The 19,308-nt window shown below is 46.1% G+C and overlaps 1 long non-coding RNA gene across 6 annotated transcripts in view; it reads right to left on the bottom strand.

The window, feature by feature from the left end:
* The window catches only part of LOC135902085 (uncharacterized), a 414,660-nt gene that overhangs the window by 326,581 nt on the left and 68,771 nt on the right, over positions 1-19,308 (bottom strand). The gene's annotated exons all lie outside the window — the stretch shown is intronic.

Genomic DNA, 19,308 nt, shown 5'->3' with positions numbered 1-19,308 from the left:
ATAAAAATGTTAAATGTGAGTTATGTTACGGAAAACGCCAATGCTGTTCAGCTATGGCGCCGAACTCACACAAAACTCGTGCTTCTTCACTTTTCTTTTCAACACGGTTCGGAGTGCGAGGGAGATCAGGTATCACGATGCGATACCTGATCACTAATGTTTGGGGCACTCGTCCTTCTGCCGGGGGGGGGGGGGGGGGGGGTACTTCGCTTCCGCACACGCCGCAGTGTTTTGTTATACACCCTATCCATATCTTTCCTTTCTTCTTCGTTTATTCGTTTTGATTCTCTTTTTTATCGCTGCAGCTTCACCAGGAAGGCGAAGGAGAAAAGAGTAATGGTGGTTTGAATTATGTATTCATCGCTCGAGGCTGATTTCTCGCGGGACACTCTGCGCAACCACCCGCTGTGCCTGAATCTACCCCGCCTCACATACACACGCTGCTCTCTCGGGGGATCTTTCAGTTTTATCTTACGCAACCCTCTATCATTACACTTCTGTTCATAACTCTTCTTGCTTCGCTTCTTACACGCTTCCCCTTTAGAGTTTAGTGACCTCACTGGTCGTGCTGGTCAAGCGGGAGCGGTGGGCAGTGGTTGAACGTTACTGTAAAGTCACACTACTACGTAGCAACGGTGCCCTCGCTCGAACACACAGAAAGAAGGAGAAAGAGAGAAAGGGATGACGAAAGCATATTACAGCTCTCTACAGCGCCCGCCTTGTTTCGTTACGCGCGCGACGGTGCAGAATCTGCGAGGAAGCATGAATTCTTCAGCAGTTTGTAATAACACGAATCAAACTTTCACGAGAGCAAACCCGACGCTTTCCATTTGTGTCGCGTAGACAAAGCATACACGCTCTGTGTGTGACCGCTACGCGCTAAGCTCTTCCCGGCGCCCCCCGACTTTATATAAGCTTTAATGCGACGCTTTACGTTTTATTTTTGTTTTTTTACCATTGTAAGTTCTAGCAAAAGAAAACAACAATGAAAGGAAGAAGCACTGCAATACTAGGCGAGTGGAGTGGTGTAGGACACTTCTTTGGCCATTTTGGTGACGGCGCAAACTGTTTTACATACATGAAGAAACGTTTTGATCACGCTTTTAGGCATTTTTTGGCAAACTGAAACTTAGTTCGAGCACTTTTATTAATGTATAAGAACAAAAATATCCGTTTAACATGACTAGAATCACTTTAGTTGTGGTTTCCAGCCCGACATTGAATATTCATCCTTTGTTCCGTTCCACTCCGTCCTAGACATGCTAGCAAGCAAAATTGCTTTTCTCCAATTAAAAATTAACATATAAGACAGTTCTACCCTCTCACAATGACAGCTGATGTGGCTTCAGATAGCGAAAAAAGGAAATGTTTGTGCGTGGCCCAGTTGAATGTAAACACTCCCGCAGCATGTCAAAAAGAGCAGCAAGAGATTCAATCATTGAATTCATACATTTGCATAATACAATGCGTGCCCTGTAGATACGTACTCTATGCGGTATATTTGCTCACTAGTACGTATTACACTTTAATAGGACTCATTGCTGAACTTGAGGGTGCAGTAAGGCCTAGGGTGTATTAGAGCACCGGACGAAACGCATTTTCTTGTAATGCACGGAGTGCCCTAAATTATCCACGTCATTCATTCCACTACCAGATGAATCTATTGTAGCTTGACACAAAAGCAAAATAAATAATTCCTGCATGTTTTTAATTAAAGAAGTCGTGCGTTGATTCCGCCTGTACTTTGTTTCCGACAGTGAAATTTTTTTTTGTTCTTTCATTCTACGCAGAACGGCTCCAGCGTGCTTCATTAGAACCTTTGTGGTTTTATATCAACTATTAACATAGTAGCAGAAGGCATATTTGACCAGAAAACACAGCTTACTTTCTGGACGAACCTGCATATGTGGGAACATCTGTTTGTGATATTACATTTTATTAGAAATTGTTATTTAACCTCCCTTACTGATCCAAACTCACTATCTACATTAAACCAATAATGCTTGCACAAACGACATCTAGTCTACATTTATATAGAGTTACAGCTAGGGGTTCAGGTGGTGGCGTCACAAGCACATGTTTCCTGCTCCTCTAGTTTACTTCTGTATACACCAAAGCGATGTAATTGTCGAGCATTACACTAAAAAGAAAATGTGAACATGGGGAAAATCAAAACTAACAAATAGTGGGTGACGAATTTATACCACAAACATTTCTCTTTCAAAAGAGACATTGTAACTTACAACTCTGCATGGAATCGTGCTGGCGTTGTAAAGACAAAAGTATGATTTTCGCGTTACGCTACAGTTGTCGAGACATTCACAAGACAGCATGAAGGAGGAAGAAATCAAACAACACCCTCCCCCCCTCCCTCCCCTCCGCACCTCGGCAAATTCTACCTCAGGAGCGGATGGTACAGTAGGTAGAAAAGTAGATCAGTCCCTCTACATATAACTCATAAATACCTTGACATACACTTCCATAGCTATGCCGATAGACGGGACTGACCGCGATCCATGTGGTTTTTATTTTTCGGGTGCTACTGTATCACAGAACCGTCGGCGAGGCTAGAATGACCGACACCACACATACCATAGTGAGCAGGTTGTTAGCGCGCTAGCATAAAATATTTCTGCATATGATACTACAAAAAGGACTGATAGCGTCAGCGTAAAATTACGTCGCCCATTGTCATCACTGTTCCACTGTCCGCTCAAAACAGAAACTTTCTTTCATTCTTTTCAAAGTTCACTTTAATTCCCATTACAAGTTGTACAACAAAGCACGAGAAACTATTACCCGAATATAGCGAAAGGAAACACTGCCCAAATATTCATATCATTTTATTTGGGTAAAAAGAGTGCGACCTCAGAAACGGGAATCAGTAAGTGAATTGGCACATTTTTGCTGAAATGAAAACAACGAGTTGAAATAAAACAACAAGAGTGCAAGATCGAGCATGTTCATCTCATATTACGCCTTTTTTTCCCCTTCTGGTTTGCATGACGTACATCATTTTGTCTTATGTGACTATAAATCCGCACGAGAATATAAAAAGAGATAGGAGATTGCAACGTGAGTAAGGTCCCGGTGACAACTCATTTCATACCTGAGCGAAATTCTACAGCACCCATACGGATAATATTGAAGCAATGGGCCGAATGATGACAGCGAAAAATAAACAAGTCAATGTGTACATATAAAATACGGTTACCTTTCACTGCGATATGCTAATGTGTGCGAAGCTTTCAAGAATGAGTAGGCGAATAGAAGAGCACCGCATATGCGCATCGATCCTTAATGCAGTTTCCTCTACGACAAGAAGGAAATTCTGCAGCGAGTTAGAGGTAAATGCACGAGAAATTCATTAGCAGTAGGTCGCTCCTCTTTGAGGTCCCCCGAATCTATGATGTAGACCCCGCGCGACCCATTGCACAGTTGTTTTGCAGCTCACTCGACACACGTCCTGCTGCTTGGAGGACCGAAGTGCAACTGGTGGTGTATCGGAGTAGTTCATGGTCTGTTGCACTTCATACATATGAGAAGAGAGGGAGTTAAATGAGGGGCCAGATTTTTATTACTCATAATGTTTTATTAATAGTAATCGGTCCCGCCGCGACTTGTAACGCTGCTGAAGACGGTTCCGGCTGTTGTAAGGGCGCGGGGGTGGCGTAAAACATAGTCGACAAGACTAGGAAAAAGAATCAAGTCGCGCTTCAGCCATCCAGTGCATGCGCAACCAGCTTTTCTGGTGGACGGCACTGAGTGCTGCACTCCGGGCATTGGTCTATGAGTGGATTAGCCCATCGTTCTTCGGAAAACGTGGCAGGATATTTTTGATGCTGAACTACTGTTTGTAGAACTGAACGTGGTTGGTTGCAGTACTTCAGGTTTGCCTATAGGACGTGGCTTTTTTAATGAGAAGGTGGCCATCCGTGCTAGTATGCAACCCAATTTGCAATTTTGCAGAGTTGTCGCTGACTGAACAAGGCTTATCAATGAACCTGTACATCTTGATAAAACGCTGATTGATGCCCCGCCACCTGGGTCAGTGTTCATGCCATCTGTAGGGATAACTCATCCTCGATCTGCATTGCGAAAAGCATATGACAGAAATATCTGGGCTACATGGTCTGGTCTTCAACGATGATGACTTCGTACCGACGCAGGTCTTCAGAAATGGTGATCACAGTCGCGTCTGTATTGCTGGTTCTCTTCAGCGAGACATGAACGTTTCCGTGATTGGCCAATGTCTGCTATGGAGTCCAGCAGTGTGGGTCCGACAGCTCCAGTAGTATTTCGTTCTTATGATCCGTGGACATATCGGTGAGGTCCTGGAGCGTTTGCGCTCCATCATCGCATTTCGACGATCCATTGCATGTAGCTCATCTGTCCAACGTTGCGGAAGAAGTTGACAGGCCCTCGATACCCACAGGGGAAGACGGCTGGTGTTCCTCACCTGGAACTTCGCTTCGGGCGGCCGTCGTTCTGAGCTGAACATAGCGCGATTGGTCACTCGAGGCACTTTGAGTGTATTCGCTGTTTTTTTTTTTACGTTGTATGTATCGAGCAACAGAAAGCTGTATGGGGAGTTTTTCATGTCGCACTACAGATTTCCCATTGACACTTTTCATTTAATTATAATATTTGAGAAGTTAAATAATTATATCAAAATGATTATCTAATTAGGTGGAATGAAAAAAAGATAATTTGAGTATCTCCGTGCCATGGCAAAGAACATAACCTTTGTTCTGTCTAGCTACGTAAAATTCGCATATTCTTAAGCTCTGGCGAAAATTAGCTAGAACACCCTGTATAGGTAGGGAAAGAGAATTTTTTCAGGATGCCTTTCAAACGTAAAAAACTTCAGCGTTGCTACAAGGTAAAAGGAACCAGTATTTATATTCAACTGTTTCGACCGGTGAACCGATCTTCATCAGAGTCTACAAGGGCTGTTCGGCACTGATAGCGAGAACACCAGACCGGGTGCCCGGTCCTTTTTAGAGACATCAAACCGAAAGTCAGTGATGAACTCTTTCTTGGCGTTTTGGCAGATCTACAGCTGCCTTGTTGGCAAGGATGGAGGGCAATAGGAAGGTTGAGTCCCTTGTATGTACGAGAAAGCCAGTGAGAAAAAAAATAACACACAAGAAAAAGGAAAAGAGAGGAGGAAAACATAAGTCAGAGAAGGGAAGAGGGGCGGAGAGTAGCCATAGCCGTTCCCGTTGACACCAGGCAAGGCGGGAAAAAACGGTGCCGCGCAGCACGAGTGCGCGTGTCACTGTTGCATTAGGAGAGAGGGCAAGGTGAATATGGCGATGGGGTGCACGATAGAGAAGGGGCCCGGAAGGGAGTCAGAAAAGCGGCAACTTGTGGAAAGTGTAGTGGAAGGTAGAAAGTGTCGCAATACACTTATGCAAGGCACGACCCTTTCCGATGACTATGTGGTCCAGCCTAGGTGCGTGAAAAAAATAGAAAGAGAACGCATGTGCGCGGTTCACTTATATATTTTTATAGGTATACGTATACTATATACATGTATATATACTTTTAGAAACCCGGGTTAGGGAGCCTCCATGTGGTGCAGTTTTCCAACGTTTACCGGAGAAATGACACCACGTCAGCACATGTGGATTCCCAGAAGGGGCGATAAGTCACTCAGAATGGCTGCTTGAGTGCCAGGGTGGAGCAAACTGGATTTATTAGTTTTCCGCTCGCCCCCTGGAGGCCCATGGGGAGGAACCTGCAAGTGGTGGCCAGCATCTCAATTTTCGAGTAGAGTGCATGTATCCACGCTCCCCACTCTCACTGCACGTCCGAGGCACGTCAGCCGACACGGACTCTCTTTAATTCCTTTAGCGTACGTTCCAAATTTATGGATAAAAAATGCCCTTTGCTTGCGTGCACGTCTGTGTTGGAAAACAGGCTGCAAGAGCAAGACGCTCATAAGTTTAAATGAGCGATTAGCCTTTATATACATATATATACTCCTACTACGTTACCGGCACCGGCTTCCCACACTTCACACACATACACCTATTTCCGCTTTGACACTTCTTGGGCTAACACATTAAAACAATCAGGTTTACGACGAAGACGAAAGCCTGCCCGCGGTCATCGTCTTTCCACGGCAGCATGGGGCTTATGACGAACATCGGTCTGGCGAAAGGCTGATAACCAAAAGGCGCACATGCGCTTACTATTCAGGCAGCGGCCCGGTCTCGAAGCTTCGTGTCACTGAAAGCCAACGAACAAAATGAAACGTCCTGCTGAGATGGAAAGCCCAATAAGAGCAAGGCACTCATTGAAGCTTCTTTAGGAAGGTTGCACGCCGCCGACAGAGCACCGTAGGCTGAGCACTTAAACAAATGAACTTGTCAGTGCAGCATTCTCGGAACCAAAGTGAATAATGTGAATTTTCTTTTTACATAGGGTGAGAAACATTCGAATAGCTTTCTCGCATATCGTCAATTCAATCGTTACGGGCACCATCGACGCAATCGAAGTGAGTGTCGCGCAGCCGAATCCATCATTTCGTTGCACAAGAAGCTGAAAATTTTAAGTAAACCAGAAATAAATGATTTCTTCGAAACAAAAGACACCAACTAATATGAATCTGCGAAGCAATGGCAAGATATATCACGGAGGACTTTCGTTAGACATTCAACGCAACCAAGCTACTGGGACGAAATTACAGCGGACATCCATTACGCACCATCCACATTGACATTGTTCAAATTGAGGCAACTTAACGTGCATGCAAAGTAACTATTCCATAAACAAGCAAAAGAGCAGGGGAGCTGAAGGATTCCCTTGTTCTTATGCTTCGCAATGTTATTCACGATATCAATAAGCGAAAAGTATGACTCATGCAGGAAAAATGAAACAGCTTTTCCCCGATAACAGCAGTCGAACCCACAACGTTCTCATGATGCATGCAATAGTTTATATTTGAGCTACGCTAATTTCGATCACGTTGCATCTTGAGCGCAACTGTACATCTGGTCGAGGCCTTGTGTTGCTTCTGCCTAAGTGTAGCATTCACAAAGACCGTTTCGTTTCGCATTGAGATTTGCGCAACACTTTCATGTGATAGCTGCTGGCGTAAGCATCCAATCGAACATGACCACTGCACCTGTCGTTGCTACGACGACCAGCACTTTCTGCTCCAACCAACGTTAGGCAGCCTATATTGAAGATCATTCGAGCTTCCCAAAAGTACTCAGCAATAATTACATTACTGATGTTATACAGCAAGAAGAAGCAGAACAACAACAACTGTAGTTCATGAAGTCCAGAAGGCCTCAGTGAGGTACTGCGAAGTTTAGATTTGCCCATCGGCCTTCAGTGTTCTTTCTCTTTTATTTCTGTATTTTACTTTTCATCCCTAACTCCTTTCCGCTTGCACAGGGTAGCGAACAAGACAAGCATCTCGTCGACCTATGGCGCCAGTGCAGCATGTAATACCTGTATGGAAACAAGGCACTGCGTGCGTGGAGGCTGTCTGTGGCTGCTGCTGTGAAACGCGCCCACGCGTCACCCACGTGCTTCCTCTCGCGATCTTCCGGTTAATCAGGCAGTCGAGCCACGCATTGCTCCGTTGGCAACGTGCCGCATGATAAAGATTGTCCACATCAGCCAATATATCGCGAAAAGGAAACACTTATACAGCTGCGTTCATAAATCTCAATTTGGAGTGTCGTAATTGTTCGTGAACTTTTTCCAGGGCCACCATGCATACAATCACGTTTACTCCAGGGCATGAAACCTTACGCGGCAATCAGTAGGCACACGCCTGCGCTCGAGTGCGGGAACACCGGAAGCCGTGTGAGGGACACGCCCTGCAGTTCCTCCCCGAGCCCATACCATTTATCTAGACGCACACCCTGCAGCAATGTCGCCTTTCCCGAACACTACCAACGCCTCATAATGCTATCACGCGAGAGCAACCAGTAGTATGGCGGAAACTGCAAACACATATGCAAACTTGGGTCTAACAAGTCTTATAACGTGCACTGTATTCTTATGTGTCCACACTACGGTCAATGCGCAATGATTTACCACATAGTATGGGTTTGCGAAAGCACACCAGAGATCACACCCACAACGCACCTCACAACACGGGAATGGGAGGAAGCGCTGTCCAACTCCAACACGACGGGTGCGCTCAGCCTGGGCAACCGAGCAACAAGGGCGGTAAGGCCGCTGGACTCAGGGTACCACCCACTGTAGAGCGAAAAAGCTACCTACGCTTATGCGCTCTTTCATATAGTGCTTATTCTCTCTCTCCCCTGCCATTCAAAGCGATCGAAGTAGCAAATGAAAGTTTTCTTTTAAAATGGTCCTTCGTGCACCAGTGACGTATTGTTCACCTTGTGTTCAGCGTATCTGCATTCGTTTGAGGCCAATGTGTTCCAATAAAGGTGAAGTAAAACTTTCACAACATCTGCTTCTTGTGCGACCTCTGAAAAAAAAATTGGCTGAGGCTTAACTTGGTTAAGCCTCGTCAGATGCGAAGCATATTGGTGGCTAAACTTTGTAAGTAACTTGTCGTCGGGCCGCATACTGAGCACGTTGCTTGGCCAGACGTTCTTCGCGCTCTTCATCAGTCTCTGTAGCACGCCGCAACCTTCGCTTCTCATTCCAACGAGCAGCTCTGTCTCCAGGAGGCATCGCACCTCGTGAGTGTCTAGCAGAGGCAAGCGCAGCTGCTTATATACCGCCGCGACGCCGCGAGCGACGGCGTGAGTTGGAGCCCCGTTTCTCCTCTGTCGTGATGTCATGGTGTCACGTGGTCAGCCTTGAAGGCGACGCCGTGAGCGACGGCGTGAGTTGCAGCCCCGTTTCTCCTCTGTCGTGACGTCACGGTGTCACGTGGTATTGAAGGCGACACCGCCGCGCCTGAGGAGCTGGGTTGGGCTCTCGAGTGACGGCGCGAGTTGGAGCCCCGTTTTTCCTCTGTCGTGACGTCATGGTGTCACGTGGTATTGAAGGCGACACCGCCGTGCCTGAGGAGCTGGGTTGAGCTCTAGGAGGTCAACCCAGGAGGCATATTAGGAGGCATATTAGTAGTTCTAATATGCTTCGCATAAAAGAACTACTCCCTATGACGTGTCCATCCTTCGAATCATTGGATCAGTTGTCAGTTGGCTTTTTGTGGGTGTTACTTGTTTTGTATGTTCCTTTTTGCACCTAAAAATAATGTTTACAAGATTCTATGATCTCGCCAGAGAAGTGGTTTTGACTGCTAGGATTCACGAAGTGGCCCTCTTAGGCGCTAATGCTTCCGTGCACTTCAACTGTCTTCGCTGCAATGTGTCCCAGAGACAAGTCGACTTAACCGTACCCCCATTTTTAGCCATTTACCGAAGACTTCGCATACCCCGATTACTGGAATGGCTCGCTCAAGCGCACATGCCCAGCCACAAACCTCATCACGCGAACGACTCCTTGTTCCAGTCGACCGATACACTTTCAGGTTCATCACCTTTTGTATTGACGCCCTCTTTCTGTTGCAGTTGAGAAGCCTCAACTTCACGGATAGCGCTTCGGTTATAGAAAGGTAAAACATCCCTGCTATGCAACCCATTCCAGTGTTGTTGCTTCTTTTTCGGGACTTATATCTCTCTCATTTTTTCCTCTTCATCCGCACCTTTCGTCGCTTTGCACGCGTGCTTGCTCGCTGCGTTGTCGCCGCCGGCCGCCGTGGCCGGGACGGTTCGTTCTTGCGGCCAATCCAGGCGGCCGCTTGGACGCCCTAGCCAGCCGAGCGGCAAGCAGGCGAGCGAGGTTCGACATTGCCAGCTCCCATCGGTGAGTTCGCTGACGCGATACACAGGATGTGCCGTTGCAGCTCCCCGGCACTTTGCGCTTCGTCAAGCATCGCCGCAGTGGATGCAGCGGACACAGGGTTGCCGCTCCGAGGACATGCCAGGAAGGACAACTCTCCCTGATCCCTGAATTCTTTTCTTTTCCTCATTTCTCGGCACGTATTTTGCTTGGATACGAGGCAAGAGGGAGAAAGAGTCTGTTGTTTTCTAGCATTTTCGTGTTGCTCTTTTTGATGTGCGGTCTTGTATGTGGGAAACCAGGAGGAAATGAACCGAAGTACGCGGTAAAGCCGGGAGCTAGGGAGACAGGGAAGCGAATACTGTTCATTTTCAAATGTAAGCAGCGGCAAAAATGCAAATGCCTAATGCAAAATATTTTAATATGAACATGCATATACAAGTGGAGTTTGATGCCCTGGCCATTTGGAAGCCAAATTCTGGGCTGTATCAGCGATAGAAGTCGCCCATGCAAATAATCAAGCAAGAGACAACCATTTATTGATGAATGTGGTAAAAAATAAGTGATTGACATTTATAAAATGCGACCCGAATGCCGACAAAAGCTTACAAGCGAAGAGCAGCACGATATGTATAAAGTATCAGTAAACAAAAGGCAAACAAAAGGCAAACAAAACGGAGGTCATTTTGGGTTTTCGAAATATGAAGATCTGAGGGGACGCATCGCCAACACAAACCAAAAGGTGGGAAACCAATGACGCATAGCTTCATGGCTAAAAAATACACCAAAGAAAGCATAACAAGAGAGATACAAAAGACAGCGACGCAAGCTGAAACTAAAATAAATGGAATGACAAGAAAGGAAGGAAAAAAAATGGCTATGGCTTAGGTAAGGTTAAGCCCAGGATGCGAAGCATACTAGCCTTTATTTTAGTTGTTGAACCACTGTTTAGCTTGGTGAACTGCTGTTGCTTGGCTATATTTGGTTCGGCTAGACGAAGAAACAACTCATGCGTTACTCTGCTTAGCCTTGGACGCCCCGCATTGGACGCGGTGAGCGTCGAGCAACGCAGCGTTCGGCGCGGCAACGAAATGTGCGCCTGAGCAAGCGACGCACGCCTGAGCCTTAGAAACAGCTCGTTTCTAAGGCAACACCGCATTCACAAGAGGCGCTTTTGTACCGCTTTGAAGCATCGTACTCGTGGCTCAGTGGTAGCGTCTCCGTCTCACACTCCGGAGACCCTGGTTCGATTCCCACCCAGCCCATCTTGCAAGAGTTGAGCCAAAGCCACTTCTCCTCTGTCATGACGTCACGGTGTCACGTGGTTTCAAGGCGACACCGCCGCGCCTGAGGAGCTGGGTTGAGCCCTCGTAATATGCTTCGCATAAAAAATATTGAAAAGGTGTGCGTTGTTCAGGGGCGGCAGCGCTTGAGTTGGAAGAAGGGCAAGGGGTTCGATTTGCGGCAAGGGCAACAAGAAAAAAAAAGTGGAGAGGATGTTAGAGTGCTCTTTCCTGACAGCCGCCGTGCCCCCTTTCCTGTTCTCCCTCGGCGTCCCGTTCAGCCCAACTCCCGAATCAATCGCGCTTCCGGCCCCACTAGCGGCGGAGAAGCCTGTCTTCCAAAAGCGCGGAGGGTGCATCAGCGGAAGCAGGTCCTTTGCCGGCAAGCTCGCCAGTTGTACAATGACAGTGCAGCCAGTCTCGAGCCAATCCGCTGCCCGGTAGCACATGGCGCTCGCCCCGATTTCAGCGGCTGCTTCCAATTGCATTCTGTAAAAATTCTATGCCTTGTGCTGCTGCCAGTGCCATCGCTGCCTTCTCGACGTCACTGCGTTACGTGCGCTGCCACAATGAAGCTGTGCTCTTGCCGGAGAGATTGCTCCGTTCTCAGCTCGGTAGCTGTGTTCCTCGTGCGCGCCACCGCTCTTCGCATGTCCGTCCACTCTGGAGAACCTGCTCGCCACTGCACTGGTAAACCACAAGGTGCTGCCACCGCGTGTCCTCGCGCTCAATTAAGCCCTGTCGTTATTTTTTCTCCACCTTGCGGGCTTACGCAGACCAGATTTGCGACATTCAAAGTCCCGGTATTACAGGTTGTCGAATATTTCTCCATCGCTCTGTAATTGGCAAGCGTCCTGGTTAGCTCAGCTGCTACCGCTTGTCGATTATTTCGCCATTGCGCTGTAATCGGTAAGCCTCCTGGTTGGCTCAGCTGGAAGCGCGAGCGCTCCAGTAAGCATTGGTTCCGGGCTCAAAACCTGGACAAGGTCATTTTTTTCTTCAATTTCAAAGCTTTCTTTATGAGAAAACGGCATGGTCTTTCTAGCTTCGTGACGCAGTTGGATGGATGACAATTTTGCTATTTCATGAGCTTTCCTTCCACTCTCGGGCTTCTGCAGAACTCATTTCTCATATTCAGTGGGCCAGTGCTTTGAGTTGTTGGATGCTTCATACTCACTCGTGGATCTGCTAGCCAACTAGTTAGCTCAGATGGTAGAGTGACCACACCAGTAAGGCGCTGGTCCCAGGTACGAATCGTGAGCCAGCAGAAGGTTTTCGTCATCTACGACGCTTTCTTTCTGAGTAGCCCGTATGGGTTTTTCTTTGAGCTTCGTGGTACAGTTGGATGGATGAAATTTTTTCCCTTTTTCGTTTTGGCGTAACAAAGATGCCACGTGACGAGCAGAAGACGCTAAAGAAATGGCGACGACGGATTGGTGTTGAGAGAGTGGCGGTGCCGTGTCAATAACGGCGGCATGGAAACAACGGAATGACGGCGGTAGTAATGAAGGAGATGAACTAACGACGAAGGAACGCCAGCGACGACGTGACGATGATAGTTTGTGTATGAGTTCATTTCAGCACGAGCAGTCAATAACCAGCATCTCACGATTACGCGGCGATCTAAGTTGTATTTTGATTGGCAAGAGAACAGTAGCCAGCAGCCTAGAAGTAGTGGGCCAGTGGAGGCAGTTGCGGCGATAAATTGTTTTTCGTCATGTTGTGGCACCGGTGAAGCTGAGAATTACGAGCTGGCATGGTGAGAAAATAAAACCGTTGTGTGTAGTCGTTGATGACAAAATTTGTCATTTTCAGCGTAACAATTTGGACGGGACCGAAAGGACCGACCGATGCACATGGCAAACCAAGTTTCAAGCAGACAACTTCTGTCGGAGTAAAAACAAAGAGTAAAGATGTCTTGGGTGGGCTGGCTGACCCATAGCCTTTACTTGGCCAGGTTACTTTCATTGGACGGCACGTAGGCTTGTAGCTGCCTAATGGTCGTCGCCTTTGTTCTGGGATGAATGCGCTTTGCATCCACTCTTCTCGCCTAAAACGTAAGATCGGTCTTACCACCGGTGACAAGAACGCACATTTACGCAAATCATGAATTTAAAGATATCGCATCAGAAAACTGTCCTTCGTATTCAAACTCTACTGATGAGAGTGGCAATATCGGATGTGAATTGATTAAATTCACTCCACATTTTTGAAAACCCCGAATTGACTGGAAGTGGAATGAGGGCACAAGTCGGAGAGATGAAACTGGGAATAGAATAAAAGCCCGAGATACCGGAGTGGAGTCGGAATGAAAGGGCACATTGTCGTTAAACTATAAATGTTGATATTGAAAGAGGCCACTAAACCAGCCAATTTGCCATTTAGAGTTACCTAGACTTGGCCTATAAGTTGCATTTCTCTTATCAGTTCTTTCAATGTGTACCTATAAGTGACTACGTCTGCTGCTGTAATTATAAACGACACTGTATTATGCAGTCTACACTTCTGTGGACATGTTAACCTTCGTGCGTTGCAATAATGAAGTGATTTTATAGACAGCACCTTGTGCTTGTCGACGATAACGATTCGCGTTAGCAAAAGCATACTTGACCTATGACTAAAGGATGAAGGCCGAATACGGCGCTGGTAAAGGTTGTACCCTGCATGAGTCCATGGTAATTTATAACACACATCATGTTTTGGAATGCATCCGCAGTGGTTGCTCCGTAGCTATGGTGTTGGGCTGCTAAGAACGAGATCGTTGGATCGAATCCCGGCCACGGCAGCCGCATTCAGATGGGGGTGAAAAGCGAAAACACCTGTGTACTTCGATTTAGGTGCCCATTGAAGAATCCGAGGTGGTCCAAATTTACGGAGTCCCCCATTACGGCACGCCTCATAATCAGATAATTGTTTTTGCACAAAAAACCTCGTTATTTTAATGTTTTGGCACACTTTCGAGTATCCAGATGGAGCGATAAAGAGGAGCCAGAGAGGGGCTTTGGAAATATCGATGCCTTTTCAAATGCCTGTAGAAAGCATGTGCCCCCCTCGGGCCAAATCATCATTGGCCCGCCAGGCTCGGTAGGCAACATGTTCACCACACCACAATAAACAACGACGAGCACAGCTGCTCGGCTGTCAGTCATCGTTCGTCACCACCATGCCGCGTCACCACCATGTCACCACCATGCAGGTAACTAACAACTAATTAAACGAAAACAGTCTCGGTGACTTTCACGAACAAGACTACACCTCTACGTTTTCTAGCAGTTTCAGCGGGACTAATATTGCACATGTAGACGAGTTCAAATACCTCGAGGTAACTTTTGCGCATACCATGAAATAGCAGAAAAACATAGACCTCATCCAGTTGAAAGCACTTCGCATACTGAGATAATTAAAACGGTTGTTAAAGAACAGTACGGAGAATTAAAACTCCTATCAGGCCAACTTTGGAGAATCCGTCCCTTGTCGAGTCTCCCTACTCTTTTTGTGAAACTAACAAATATGAATTTCTGCAAAATAAAGCGATAAGATGTATGCATAACAGATATGACCGCCACCTCTCCCCTTCATCACATGCCCTATCACTTGACAGACTTCCACACTGACGCACGTGTGAACGCTTTGGCACCTTGCATAGGGTCATACACGAGTCATTGGTTATTGCGGCACCGGTTTCATTTGTCAAGTGCCCTTCCCGTTGCAACTAAAAGCGCTCATCACTTTACCTTGTTCCATTTCAATTACGCTTGAACAGTTTTAAATTTTCATCCTTTCCATCAACAGTCGAAATCTATAATGGTCTTGACGGCTCACTTTGGCAATTACTTCCCGCGTCATTTGCGAAGGAAATCCCTCATCGTGTATCTGATTATTAAGACGTGTTAATTTACTCTTTGAATTTATTCCGATACATGCACCCTTCAATATCTGACTTTTTACATGCAACTTCCTTTTGTTATGAACTACGCGTATATACGACATGCTGTTCTGTTGCTTGCACACTAGCGCAGTTTTATGTTTCTGTGTATACTAATGAGTGCTGAGTAATGCTTCATTTCTTACATATGTAAGCAACGTCTGTACGCAGCCCTACAATACCTCTCAATGAGATGACAGCATATGTAAATAAAGGGTATTGTAATCTTGTGATGCACAGTATCAATGCTCAACAATTTCAAACATTCCTTGCCAATACGTTGATTAGAGCCACAATAGCAAGAGTTAGAACTATCGCCGGTGAAAGTTGTTCATCCATGAAGTGCACGCGACAAGTGTGCTGGCTGCAAAGTGTTGAGGAGCTATTAAAAAAGTATTTGTCTCGGGATGGTACATCTCAATCCGTTCAGCAAACGCACTTCTTGCTCTGATCTATTTTCCTAGATTCCTGTTCAATCTTGGAGCTGACAATCGTCACAGGTTGTCTTCAAGTGGTCGAGATTTGGACTTGCGCATATCTGTTTTTCTGAATTTTTGGATAACGCTGCATGACCTATTAGTTTTGTTTACTTTTGCTTGTGGGAAATTGGTGGTTTTAAGTCAACGTGTACACAATCTATTTAAAAAAATCAATTATGTGAAAAATTACGGGGGTGGCGAAAATTCGATTTCGGGAAGAGGAACGCAGTGAGAATTTACCAAACCTAAATCAGAAAACAATTATGGCTGAATCCACCACAGGATGGCTGTCCAAAGAAATGCTATCAGTATGCGGCAATGTAGCGACACAGCATACTGCAAAAGTCACAAATGTCACGCTCATTTAAAATTTGTACTGGCCATTCAGACTTCCACTTTTTCGATGCCAAGTGACGTACGCAGTCTCCAGTATTGGCCCAGTTTGCTATGGCACTCGCTTGGCAAGGCCAGGCATGAGCATGGCGATGACGCAGTGATGACGATGCCATGACGAAGAAGGAATGACGTCAACGGAATGACAGAGGCGGCGTGACGTTGATGATAGCATGACAATGACATGATGGTTCTGAAATGATGGTGATGCTCTAACGACGGCGATTTGAGGAAAATATGATAACGACGAGTTTATGACGACTGTGGTATGTCAACCGGATGACGCAGCTGGAATGAAGGCGATGGCATGATCACGACATTACGACGCGACGGTATGACAAGGGATACACGACAGCGACTGCCTGACGACGACACCATGACGACGATGACGTGTCAACGGTGGCATAATCATGATTGAATGACGACAACGTAATTATGATAGAATGATGAAAGAAGAAAGACGCAGATAGAAATACAGAGGCATTATGACGACGACGGCATCATGACAAGAGCACTACGTTTATAGAGTGATAACGGTGATGAAATGACAGCGTGGCCACAACAAAATAACGACAATGGCATGATGGTGCCTTTGTGATGACAGTGAATTCACTGAGTTAACTACTATAGATTGACCAGGATGGCATCTCGACGAACCTATCAAACGCTTTAGTAAGGTGAGCAAAGACGTCCCCATTCTATGTTCCGAGCGGGCGCCTGCCCTTCTGGGGGGTACGTGCTACCCTAGGAGGTAGGTGACTCGGGCATCCCAGTCCGTAGCGCGGTCGACCCGCGGCGGAGATTAATCAGGCGATAATTACTTCCCTTTCGTGGGCCGATCCCGAAGATAGTGCAATAACGAGCCGACCCTCGGCGGAGGTGTAGTTCGCCATTAAGGGGCCCACATACGCGGCTTCGCTGGTCATCCTTCTCCACAGAGTGGAAGGGCACTGAGTTTTCTTTTTATTTTACTGCATGGTCAAACTATTCCAACGTCACGCTAAAGTGCACTGAGAAAGTTGTTTTTTGTGTTATTCAAAACTTATAACAGTGCGCCATGCGAGCCATTGTTAAGAATGGGCTTCACATGGCTCTTCCTTCACAGTTTATGAGCAGTCGACAATGTACACAATTCATACACAATAAAACGCACCCACCATATACCTAAGACGTTAAAGTTCACATAAAAAATTAAATCAAGAAAACTAATAAATTTTCAAATACGTCATAATAACAATCTCTTGCACCGTCAATAAAGTAAGCAATTATTTTTCTCAAGCAAATAGACCATGAGTAGCAGTACGTGCCCAATTGGGCAACAAGCTACCGCAGCCGACTAGCTGAAGCCCCTACAAGAACGATAAAAGGTGCAAGGGCTAATGAAGGAAGATAACATTCGGAAAACAGGATTAAGAAAAACGATGCGCTATGTTTAGGAATATGGTGCATTTGCTGTCTTAGTGCTTTGTTATGAAGAAAGAAAATTACTACATTGAAAGCGAAACAAACGCACGAATACCTCTCTTCGGCAGTCGCTTCGTTTTCTATTCTGGAACATAATTAGCGAGGTCCCATTGTTCTGCTGAAGCCACGCGGGCTACCTTGATGGAAAAGCATCTTCTTGTGTCGAAGATGCTGATATCGCAGAAGTATTGTGAGCACCGCAATTTCTGAATGGTTTTGGCTCGGTGAATAGGCTCGGTCCTTTGCAGAACTTTGACGAGAATTGTGCTCAGAAACCCGAAATCCGCTGAAGTGCTTGTTAGCGCCTCCATGGATTCTGGTTCGTTCATTATGAATGGCTCTATAAGTGTGTTGCTTAATATTTGAATTACTCTTCATGCTTAAATACATTTTCTGAAGTTTGAATGGATTCGATAGGTGAGCGAGCGTGCAGAAAACAAGTGCGGCCTCGTAATACGATAAAGCAAATTGCACCCTCCTATAATATCCTTACGTTTGTGGAAACACACCGCTTCTAAGACTACTAGCTATCACGTCGTAAAGTGTATAAATAACAAGCTTTAGCCTTGTAGGGCAATAAAGCAAAAAAGAATTACAGGATCTGTTATGTTATCCCTAAGACGACTCGAAGGCGAAAGCCCAAGTCCCGATGCATCAAAGACGGACACATGACGTAGACGCCCCCCTTAATTCGCTTAGTATACTTCGCTTGTACATCCCTCCTAATTTCAAAGGTCCAGGGTTTGACTGCTACCAAGGTCGTGGGTTCCAGTGCCTCAATTATTTATCTCTTAATTACATGTGTCTTAATTAACTTCGCCTTCATTTATACAAAAGGTCGTGTGGTCGACTCCAACCAATGGCCGAGGGCTCGACTTCCACAAGAGGCCATGGCTTCGAGTGGCTTAAAACTATCTTAACATCGACTTCTTTAACACGAAGGTCATGGTTTAGAGTCCCAAAAATGTTGGTGATTCGACTCACAGCTAAGTTCGAGGATGCATAGCCTTTTTGTACCTTTCATGTAGTCGACGCGCCTTTGCTCAAGGTCGAGAGAGAGAAAACAAGGGTAGGGAAAGGCAGGAAAGTCAACCAGAACAGCATCCGGTTTGCTACCCTACACTGGGGGTGGGAGAAAGGGGAATAGAAAGCGGAAGAAAGGGAGAGAGTAAACACTGAGTACGTGTGGGAGGGACACCATACACAAGGACACTATAAACGGTCTGTTCAGCACGTGCACTTCAAGTACTGCACTAGTGCACGAATCGCTTTTCTAGCCAGTGACGGGTGTGGCCACGGTCCGAGCTCAAGGTCGACTGACTAATAAGGTGTATAAGATGCATATTATGCAGCTGGTCCAAATGCTACTCGATCCAAACAAATTAAAATACATATTTTCAAGTGAATTAAAATTTCACCTACAACACATGCAATTTTCGCCGCAGGACCTACAAAATGATGCGTGTCGGAACACGACGACTGCTTATTTCCTTTTCCAAAATTATTTGATGTTCTTCACGAAAAACTTGCTTATCAAAATATTGCGAGCCCACTAGGATCAACGACCCCGAACCCGCTAGTCGTGCCTAACACCTGTAATAATTATGGCTAACTTTCCTAGCTGTATAAGTTATGAAATTGAGCTGATGGTAGTATCGTTTGCGGTGGGCGGCATCCTTAGTGAAGGATGCCGTGGCCCTGAGCCGGTAGCTCCACCCAGTTCAACAGACGATGCTGGTTTTCAGAGCTCGAGCTCGTTAACTGGTCCTGTCACTGCTCAACGGTTGGTCCGATGATGGGTGGCATAGATAGGTTTCGCCCAAGCTCACATAATTTGTCGCAGATGATATTTATGGAATACATTAAAGAGAGATCTAACAGCACCACAGCCATATATCAGATACAAAGCTATACTTCGCTCTTTCATGCTTGCGTCAACGAATCAACGAATTTGAATAAGTTTGCAATGTCGCAA

The sequence above is a fragment of the Dermacentor albipictus genome, chromosome 4, assembly GCF_038994185.2.
Source record: "Dermacentor albipictus isolate Rhodes 1998 colony chromosome 4, USDA_Dalb.pri_finalv2, whole genome shotgun sequence".
Lineage (NCBI taxonomy): Eukaryota > Metazoa > Arthropoda > Arachnida > Ixodida > Ixodidae > Dermacentor > Dermacentor albipictus.
This window is presented reverse-complemented; position numbering and strand designations above follow the sequence as displayed.